The sequence below is a fragment of the Pituophis catenifer genome, unplaced genomic scaffold (assembly GCF_029215685.1).
Source record: "Pituophis catenifer annectens isolate HBS135680 unplaced genomic scaffold, rPitCat1.0.hap2 SCAF_1, whole genome shotgun sequence".
NCBI lineage: Eukaryota > Metazoa > Chordata > Lepidosauria > Squamata > Colubridae > Pituophis > Pituophis catenifer.
Window position 1 is genome coordinate 350,891,743 of NW_027256881.1, and position 11,196 is coordinate 350,902,938.

Genomic DNA, 11,196 nt, shown 5'->3' on the forward strand with positions numbered 1-11,196 from the left:
CTGAGCACATATAGCAGGACTCAAAATAGTCTTAATGGGTTGTTTGTCTGAAACCCATCAGACTTTTCTGCATTAATGGATACATGTTGAACTTCTCTGAACAGTGAAGAGACAAACCAGGGCAAGCCCTTCCTTTTCCTTGACTCCATTTCATCAAACAGGTGCTCTGCATTGTGCTCTGTTCAATTCTCAGATGGAGAAAATCAGAGGAATTGTACTCTGTTCTCATACAAATTATTTAATCGTTGCTAAAGTGAATTGATCAGTTATAAGGCCACAGGACAAAGTAAGTATTTAAAACCACATGTAACCAAGTATTACAGGAGAAACAGCATATATGACCTTGTAGACGACCCTCATTCTGTCAAGGACCTTGGAGTACTCATCTCAAATGATCTAAGTGCCAGAGTTTACTGTAACAACATTGCTAAAAAGGCATTAAGAGTTGTTAATCTAATCTTGTGAAGCTTCTCTCCGGTAATATTGTACTGCAAACTGGGGCATACAAAACCTTTTCTAGACCAATTCTCAAATACAGCTCATCTGCCTGGAACCCACACTGTATATCAGACATTAATTTAATTGAGCAAGTCCAGAGATATTTCACAAGAAGAGTCCTCCACTCCTCTGCTCACAACAGAATACCTTATGCTACCAGGCTCGAAATCTTGGGATTAGACAATTTAGAACTATACCGTCTTTGGTCTGACCTAAGCATGGTACACAAAATTATCTGCTATAATGTCCTCCCTGTCAATGACTACTTCAGCTTCAACCGCAATAATACACCAGCACACAATAGATACAAACTCAAGGTAAACCGCTCCAAACTCAATTGTGTAAAATACGACTTCAGCAACAGAGTGCTCAATGCCTGGAATTCACTACCTGACTCTGTGGTTACTTCCCCAAACCCCCAAAACTTTATCCTTAGATTTTCTACTGTTGACCTCACCCCATTTCTAAGAGGTCTGTAAGGGGCGTGCATAAGCGAACCAATGTGCCTACAGTCACTGTCATAATGTCCCTTTTTATTCGTATCCATTTCATGTATTCATAATAATATTTATACTTATATCTGTTATCTTATACATATTAAACAAACAAACAAACAAACAAATAAATAAATAAATAAATAAATAAATAAATAATAAATAAATAATAAATAAATAAATAAATTTATTTAAGAGCCTTGATAGTACAAGGGTTTAGTGCACCCTGTTATTAACACAGCTGCCTGCAATTTCTGCTGGTTCGAATCTCTCCAAGGCTCAAGGTTGACTCAGCCTTCCATCCTTTCTAAGGTAGGTGAAATGAGGACCCAGTTTGTGGGGGCAATAAGCTGACTTTGTATAAAATATACAAAAGAATGAAGGCTATTGCTTAACGCATTGTAAGCCGCCCTGAGTCTCCGGAGAAGGGCGGCATATAAATCAAATTAAAAAAATAAATAAATAAATAAATAAATAAATAAATAAATAAATAAATAAATAAATAAATAAAATATTAATTTTGGAATGTGGCACTAAAATCTTTCAGTGTACTTATTCTGATAAAGCTTGATTTGAAGAAACCATGATACAAAGGACCAAAGGAAAACCATTTGTAGTTTCAGAGTTAAATATTTGGTGTTACTGCAGATTCCTCAGTTCTCCACCAAGAGAACTCCTCTAGCTTTTCAGACATGAACTCATCTTCTCAAGATGGTCACCATGTTCTGATAGAAGCCATAACCATAGCTCTACCCCCAATACTCCTATTTCTGAAGGTCTCCTTTCTTTCAGATTCTTCCCTATTTGGGCAATGTGCAGTTCAACAACAGTGCTGGAGATGAAGTCTCCCTCTCAGAAGATGGACTGGGATCTGCTCGTTATGATCTTCTTAACTGGGTTTTCCTCCCCAATCAATCTTTTCTCCCCAAGAAGGTTGGGCAAGTAAATCCTGAGGCTCCCCCAGGACAAGATTTCACCATTAAATCTGATGGAATCGTCTGGGGCACAAAGGTGAGCTTTAAGGTAATATTGTAAGTGCAGGGAAATTCATTCTCTTCCTGAATTACAGAAGATCTTTCTAAGTGGAAAAATAATCAATTGAGTCAGAAATTATGGAAGTCATTTGGTGAAAAATCTGCTTTGTATCTAGCATATTTGGGATTTGATTTGTTTCATTCCACCAAGGGTTATGCTTGGGAGCAACATCTGCTTCAAATGCAGGATGCAAATACAGCAAGCAACATGGATTTCCATGGATCATCAATGCCTTTTAGAAATGCTATAGTTCAGTCACAAGCCTTCCTCTACAGGCTGAGATCCCAGTTCCAGTCTCCAGCATCTGTTGGCAGGTTTTGAGTGCCACTGGCCTGAATCCCCCATCACCTGTTCCTGCTTTGTGATAGACAGTGGCAATCTATTTCTTTAGAACAGAATCTGAAAATAGAAGGAGGAATAAAGAAGGGAAATCGTAATGGGGAAAAGAATGAATGCAGCAAGTTCATTGCTTAAGTAATTTCAAATATTTCTCTTTCAGACCATCCCCTTTGCCAGATGTGGCACAAAGAGGTGCCATGCAGGAGAGAGGAGAAGAGTTCCAGAGGGAAAGCAGGTTTGCTGCTACCAGTGTGACCCTTGTCCAGAAGGGACATTTTCAAATCAGACAGGTAGAAAAGACTTCAAAAGTAGATCTTCCAGGATCAAAGAAGACATTCATTAAATCTATTTTGTTTTTTGTGATCATTTTTGATATAGTTGACATGCACTCGTACTTTTCAGCAGAAGCTTTCAGTTGGTGGATCTAAATTTCCCTGGCCACAGAAGTCACCTTTCCTAATCCTCAGCAGTTCCATGCAAGATAGTTTTAGGGCAGAATTTATGAATCTCCAACTTGCATTTCAACTCCTCCTGTAATATTTGATTGTGAAACCCAAATTCTAATCTTTTCCTGAGGAAGTGGGGTTTTCAGTCCAAGCTTTAATTCTTATTACTTAATGCATGTTTCATCCATCAATATTATCAACCTATGAGGAAATAGACCTGCCAGAGAAAGAGGAGGTTCATCTGTGTCTCTTTGATAGAGTAGGAGTGATCAAATAAGTCTGAATGAACACATCTGAAGCACAAAGCAGAGAGGTTAAGGCAAGGATCATGTACACATAAACAAAACAGCAACATTCCTGGATAACAGATCTATCGATCTTCTGTGGGTTCCATTATAAAATAGGGGGGAAAACAGGCAGCAATCTCAAATTGAAAGACACATTACTCATAGAATTGCATAGTGAATGGATAGCTGGAATTGAACTAATCCTCGTCACTGGCTAATCTATCCTAGAATCATTATAAATGCAGCATGATTTCCTTGAATCAATGAATTCTTAAACAAAGATTCTTGATTTCAGATGCTGCTCACTGTGAACCCTGCCCAGAAGACCAATATCCCAACAAGGACAAGGACCAATGCATTGCCAAGAAGATCCACTTCCTTGCCTATCAAGACACCCTGGGATACACTTTAGTTTCTCTTACTCTTTTTCTCTCTGTGAGCACATCTGCAGTTTTGGTGATTTTCTATAAACATCATGACACACCAATTGTTAAGGCCAACAACAGAGAACTCACCTACATCCTGCTGGTCTCCCTCCTGCTCTGCTTTCTCTGCTCCTTCCTCTTCATTGGTCAACCAGGGAAGGTCACCTGTCTTATACGACAATCTGCCTTTGCCATTCTCTTTTCCCTTGCAGTTTCCGCTGCCTTGGCAAAAACTGTCATGGTGGTTCTGGCCTTCATGGCCACCAAGCCAGGGAACAGGTCAAGGAAACTCTTAGGAAAACCACTGACTAACTTCATTGTCCTTGCCTGTCCCCTGATCCAAGCAGTCCTTTGTGCCACCTGGCTGGGAACTTCTCCTCCATTTCTCAACTTGGATTTCCACTCCTTGTTTGGAGAGACCATCTTGGAATGCAAGGAAGGTTCAGCTTTAATGTTTTACATTGTCCTCACCTATCTAGCTTTTTTGGCCCTTGTCAGTTTCACAGTGGCATTTCTAGCTAGGAAATAGCCTGATAGTTTTAATGAAGCCAAGTTCATTACTTTTAGTATGCTGGTCTTTTGCAGTGTTTGGATCTCCTTCCTCCCCACTTATCTGAGCACCAAAGGGAAGTCCATGGTGGCTGTGGAGATCTTCTCCATTTTGGCCTCTGGGGCTGCTCTCTTGGCTTGTATCTTTTTCCCCAAATGCTACCTTATTCTGCTGAGGCCCGATCTGAATTGTAGAGAAAATATAGTAAGAAACAAGAATGTCTAACTAATGCCGGGATCTGCTTTTTATATTTATATTTCTCTTTGTGGCATGTTTAGAACATGATGATTTCTAAAAAAAAATAATGTCTTCAAAGAGGAATTTCTCTATTAAAAAATTCCTTATCAAATGTTGCAACTGGTTAGAATTTACCTGTGGTCAACAGCAATCACCCAGCCTTTTGTTTATCATGCCTTCAAAATATCCTCGTGTTGTCCAGTGCCTAATGTTGATGGAAAACTAGTTATTAAAGATGTATTCATTATTTCAAGGAGGACATTTTCTCATTCCATTCTTTTTAATTTAATTATTTTTTAAAATAGTGTTTTAAAGAGTTGGAATCAGTGCTTTTAGGCCTATATGGTTGTTTCCTTAGACGTCTGAGGCTTTATAGAGTTCTCTACCAGTATTCAGTTCTTTTTAAGAACATCTCCCTTTCCATAAAATGGCCTCTCATGTGGGAAATAGAAACAATGGAGGAATGTGTGCTAGCTGGCCCATAAAATAGAAATTCTCTAGCTTTCAATAAGCTTTATCAACATTTCTATGGCAACATAACTGATATCCTTTTTTATTAAGAGAAGATTTCTCTGTTGAAGATAGTAACAGTAGAAGAGTGGCAACATAATTGATAGTTGGTTAATTATGAATAGGTATGATTATACCACCTTATGCATAAATCATTTTCTCCTTCTTTCTCAAATGTATAAATATGAGTGCAATCTTTGGTCTTCAAGAGTTCCTCCCACCATTCTCTGGAGAAAATTTACCCTGGGCACACTCTTAACAAGCAATACTGCTGTGAGAATTGATTATTGATTTTTGGTCCTGCATTTGGAGCCTGAAGTTGTAATAGCTACATAAACATGACGGATAGTGCTTGTTTAGCAACAATGATGAAATAGTAACTTTGCAACCAGAGGCAATGACTGAACGATCCAAGGACAGAGGCATGGGAATAGAATGCAAAGGGCCACCAAATAAGCATCAAACTTTAGAACTATTACCAAAACAACTAATTTTAACCTCATTGGACACTAACAAGATGACATATGGGATATATGGGAGTAGGGGAAATTACATGGTTTATACAGAAATCTTCAGATCTGGCTTTGCTTACGCAGTAACCACTTGACTTTTAGTAAAAATATACCCAACTCTACAGATAGAGTCAAGGATTTTTCTTTCCTAAATGTCTAAGCTGGGACAGGCCTGACATTCTGCCCACCAGCAAGGCCAGCAAAGGCATTATGCAACCGGTGGTCCCAACTGGAGAGCCATAGATGATGCTTCCTAAATTAAAGGCTCTGTCACTCCAGGAGTGATTGAATTTTTTCCCCTCCCAGATAGTTGTACAGAGAACACAGTCCTGCCCTGCATTGACAGCAGGCTACAGCTTGTGGGGCCCTCTTTGCAAACTGCACACCTCAGGCCATGGAATTGATCAGCAAACTGAAGCTCTGGATTGGCTGCTGCATGGTGGGAACAGAAGCTGTCTGGCCCATGTGCTCACCCTTAGCATTGAACCAAAGTGGGGCAGCTCAAAGGGAGTCAAAAGGCCATTGTGATCACTCCTGCTACAGCCTGGGGTATCCAGTTTGCAAAGAGGGGAGCATCAACCATTGCAGCTAGGGAGGGGTGAATGCCATGGGTCAGCTGGGGTGAGGGGGCTGGGATGAAGTGGCTGTAGCCAATTGTCCCAGACTACACATTGACAATGTTCACAGGTTTAATATGCATAAATAAATGATGTTCTTCATCAATGTTGGGACAGATTCACTTAGCAAGCACTTCCAGCATGATTTTGGGAGCAGCCACCAGTGGCCTCATTCAGTTGTGGTCCCTTGGAATATGGTGGCCCCTTCTGTCATTGCACCATGTGGCCTTGTGACAAAGTGATTCGTTCTGCTTCCCTCTGGCTGTTTGTGCAGCATTGCAGAAAACTCTGGAGCTCCAGCGAAGGTGAAGTTTCAGGTGGGGGTCAACAACGGTGATTTCATTTATTTATTTTATTTTCCGAGTGCAGAACATCTTACAATAAAAGGAGAAAATGTGCTATTTAAAATTGGCCTATTGATCTAAATAAAAAATAAATAAAAAACTATACAATAAATATAAAAATTAAACACAGAAGGAATTTAAAATCTTATGTGACATTATACAGGCTGTCCTCGACAGTTCATTCAGTGACTGTTCAAAGTTACAAAGGCAATGAAAAAAGTGACTTAGGATTGTTTTTCACACTTACGACCATCGCAGCATTCCCATGGGCACGTGGTCAAAATTTGGGCCCTTGGCAACTGCCTCGTATTTATGACGGTTGCAGTGTCCCGGGGTCACGTGATCCCCTTTACTGACCTTCTGACAAGCCAAGTCAATGGAGAAGCCAGATTCACCTAAGAACCATGTCATTAATTCACTTAAGAGCTACCATTTAATGAACTCTTAATGAAGGCAAGAATGCCAGCTGTGGAGAGTTGAGAGATTAGACTTTAAGCGTGTTTTGGAACTTTTTTTTCATATTGGAAGGTAACTTTTTATTTTACTTTCTTTTTCTTTTCTGGGTTGTTTGGTTTTGCTTTGAGAACTCTAAGAAAAGGTCTTTAGGTTTGTCTTTTTATTTTTTACTTTTGTCCTTTTTTGGTTGGAGATTTTTTTATGGAATTCAATAGAACTGGTTTTCATGCTTATACTTCTATAAATTATCTAATATGTACTCAACAAATAATAAATAATAAACAATAAATAAATAAATATTTCAAAGAGGATGCCACGGAGGACTTTCAATGTGATAACCGAAACCTTGAGTTCGACACGGATGCAAAGCAGAAACCAATGCAGCTTTTAAAACAGGGCTATGACATGGGCCATACTAGGGGTAGATAAAATTGTCCACCCTGCATCATTCAGCACCAGCTGCAGCTTCCAACTGCTCTTCAAAGGTAGCCCTATGTAGAGCACATTGTGTGAATTCAAATGCAAGAGGACCAGGGCATGAGTGACTGAGCACACAGAATTACAATTCAGGAAAAGGTCCAACTGGCACACTGTAAGAAGTTATGCATCCCCAAGAAGCAGCTGGGACTCCCCTCCCCACTCTGCCTCACCCAAACCCAGCTCCAGAGCTGACCCACACACCCTGCATTCATGTATTTAGGGATCCCCGCTTTGCTTCCTGCCTTGCCTTGCAGCAGTGGCACCACCAGCAGCAGCCCACTCCAGCAGCAGCAGCAGCCAGGATCAGGAGGCAAGCAGGCTGAGGCATGCCCTAAGGGAAGTGGGGCTGGGCAGTAGAGTCTTGGTGCCCTGGGAACTCAAGTGTCGGATACCTGCTGCCCAGGGCCCCAGGCAGCTGATGCTGCCATCCAGGGCCTGCCCATGTGACCTAAGAGGCTTGGTGAGGCTCCTCCAGTGGAATAGGGCCTGAAGTCCACCCTGGTCCCACCCTCTACATGAGGGACGTTGAGCTGGCCATGCCCACACTGGCCATGCCCACACAGCAGCTGCAACCACCCAGTTACCACCACCCCGGCCCCCCAAGGCTAACAACACTCCTGATGTGACCCTCAATGAAATGGAGTTTGATACTCGTGCTCCAGCTCATGTTCAGTCAGCTTCATCCCTCCTATTCCTTCAGCAGAGCTCTGGATGTCTCTTGACCCTTTTCAGCTGCCTCAATTGAATCATGGGGCATGTTGGGAACAATGGACAAAGAGAGGTTGCATGCGAGTGATCCTATCCAAAATCTCAGTAGCTTTCCTATTCCAGGTAGTGGCCAAGACCTCAGAAGGATCATGCAGCAGAACCTCAGGTATAATCCTCAGTTCCCTTTGGAATCCCATCAGTCACTAAGACTGGACTGGTCAAATAGATCCGGCCTCCCTGCAGAGAGGGGCAGCATAAAAGAATCTCAACGTCATCAGGCCATGATCTGGCCAGGACAGCTCCTCCTCAGATCACGTTGGAAGTGGTCAATTTTGAGTTGAGCCAAGAACGATGGTGGCCATTTTGAGATGCCTCTAAAGCCAGCCCAAGGGATGGTAAATGGACATCTCTCAAGACCATAAGTCTGGGGAACCCCACAGTCAACTGTGAAATGTCCTCCAGAGACTCAGACACAGAGGTTGCTGTGCAGCAGGAAGTCTGCTACAGTGGCAACGATCCCAACTGGTCCTGTGAATGAATCCTCAAGAAAAGAGTTTCAGACCTGGCAATTTGGAGAGCAGCACCCAAAAAGACCGAAACAGACACCCAGATGACAACTGCTACCCTTAGGGTACAACAACAGAAATTTGCAAGTCTAGTCAAAAAAATTGCAGTTAATATCCTGAGATACTTCCTCAAATTACTGTATTTTTTCTGACTATAAAACAAATCAGTGTATAAGATGCACCAAAGATTTTGAAGAGGTAAGTAAGTAAAACAGGTTTTTGCCCTCCCCAGTCCCCAGGAGCACTCTGCAGCCTCCCAAACCCTCTGCGCACCCTGTTTTTGTGAAAAACGGGCCCATTTCTCACAAAAATGGGATGGGCAGGGCCTGGGGAGGGCAAAAATGACCGTATTCAGTGTATAAGAGGCACCAACATTATCACCCTCTTTTAGGGGGGTAAAAGTGTGTCTTACACTCCAAAAAATAAGGTACATTTCTGCCTTGTGCCACTATTCCCAAGTAGCCCTCCTATTATCTGACCAAACTAGGGCAAAATCCAAAATCCATCTTGTGTGCAAGGGGCACTTTCACGTAGGTCAACTAGACAAGTTCGCCATGACTCCATCTGCTCTGTGAATTACAAGAAGAGACACAAACATGTTTTCCATTCTGCTGCATGAGGACAATCTTTTGCTAAGGGGATAGGACACTGGCTCTTCCCTGCAATTATCAGAAGAACAGTGATTTTTCTTGTGTCCCCTGTGGATTTCCAGACACAAAGACCTTCCAGGATAAAACCTGCTTTAAAAAATATCTCTGAGTTCATCAGATGGGGGGCAGAAATGTCACCTTAGCCTGCTTTGGAAAGAGCACACTCCTGGGTTGGAAGAGACTTGCCTTTGTTTCTTCTATGGTCACAGCCCAAAGACAGGTAAGAGGAAGCATTGTTTCTTCAAATTTGTCCTGGTGCCATCCAAGTGGCACAGGTGGTGTCTGCTCTGCTAAAGTTCCAGTGAGATTTCAGGAGAAACCTTCAATTCAGTTTCTGCATAAACCTTGGTTTCTGTCCTAGGAGGGAAGGTGGTAAGAATGACCAGACAGGAGTCATGCTACTTCTGATGCTTCTGATGCTCTTCTGGCTCCTGGCTCCAACTACAGCAAAGAAGCTGCAAACCATCTGTGTGCTCAGGGATTATATCCAGTTAGAGGAAAGTAACTACAGGCCTGGTGATCTCATTATTGGTGGGAATTTGCCCTTGCGAATCATTTTCAAGTCTTCTGGCCTAGATTTTAATACAGTGAATCTTCCATTACGAAATGTGTAAGTTTCAGCTGAAGGAGAAATATGCAGATTAATGTTCTCTTTGCTTTACATTCAGGGACTTTTTTCAAACAATCCTTCTAGTGTTTTGAACGGTCCTGGTGTAGTGCGCATTTTGTGCTTCTCTCAGTAAATTAGCAACCTCTTCAAATAGGCTGGAATTCTCAATCTCTTCATTAGGAAGATGATAAACAATAAAATGAAGAGGGAAGCTGTGCTGGCCTAGTGAAGAAGTCAAATTATAATATTAATCAGAACAGAAGCTTCTGGTAGAAAATTCAAATAAAAGCTCAACACTCTTCAAGTGTTCAGGGGTTACAAAAATCCCTTTCAGTTTTGGAATCATAATTGCTGATGAATAATGGCCTTCAGTAAAGCTATGAGGTGACTTCCACTGTAGTCCTGTGCTCAGCAATCCTTACCACACCTGAAGAAGCTGCTCCAAGTGGGACCTAAAAAAATGATGGTGAAAGGGGAGCAGTTGGAAAGGATTACAGCCACTAAAGCAAAGTGAATATGGAAGGAATCGATAGAGAGTATAAAACAGTCCATGGTATCTATGGAAAGGCTTGTCTCCTCTCTCACAAAGTCATCCAAGTTTAGTCAAGGGAAATCCTTTGGAAAAAAAGCCCAACACAATGAAATTTGGGAGTTTCTCCCACCATAAATCCCCCCAAACAGTGAAGCAAATTCTACAGCCAAGCACAAACTTTCCTGTAATGTTCACCAATGTTTTTGTCACTACAGTCTCGTACCCAGTAACTACCAGCAGTTCCTTGCATTGATGTTTGCTGTCTCTGAGGTCAATAAGGATTTTCTTCTGCTCCCCAACATCACCCTTGGCTTCCACATCTACCGCCATTTCCAGAGGGAGGAGATTATTTCCTTAAACAGCCTCTCCATGCTCTCCTCACGAGGCCAAGTGGTTCCAGGGTACAAATGTGACCTGCAGGACACTCTGCTGTCTGTCATTGGTGGTCTCAGTGCCAAGTCTTCAATGGAGATGGCCTCCATCTTCAGCATCTTTAAGGTCCCACAGGTAAGAGAGCTCTCTTGGATAGAGTATGGAACAGACAAAGATCAGACGCACAGACAGAAGCCAAAAATAAAACTAAAAGTATTTTTTGTTGGGGTGGGGAATATAATGACCTTGTGACTCTTAGTTTATTTTTCATTAAAAAGTAGCCATCATTTTAGTGCCATTTATTCTCTGTATCAGGTTGTTGGTTTCTTCTCTTGTTTTCTGATGTACCACAACTAATAAAAATGGCTAAGAAGGGAAGAAGATGAAGTTTGCCAGTCAAAGTGAGTCAGCCTGTCTATGAGGGCCATCACCCAGACAATGGTAACTACTAAAATCAACATAAAACTTACTATGTCTTTGAAAAAATAATCTCACTTTCTCCAGCTCGGTGTTGGCTTTGAGTTCTCC

General features: G+C 41.7%; 1 pseudogene; it reads left to right on the forward strand.

Moving 5' to 3' along the window:
- The first annotated feature begins 3,420 nt into the window (after window positions 1–3,420).
- LOC139308398 (vomeronasal type-2 receptor 26-like) lies at window positions 3,421–4,251 on the forward strand (annotated as a pseudogene).
- The last annotated feature ends 6,945 nt before the right edge of the window (window positions 4,252–11,196 follow it).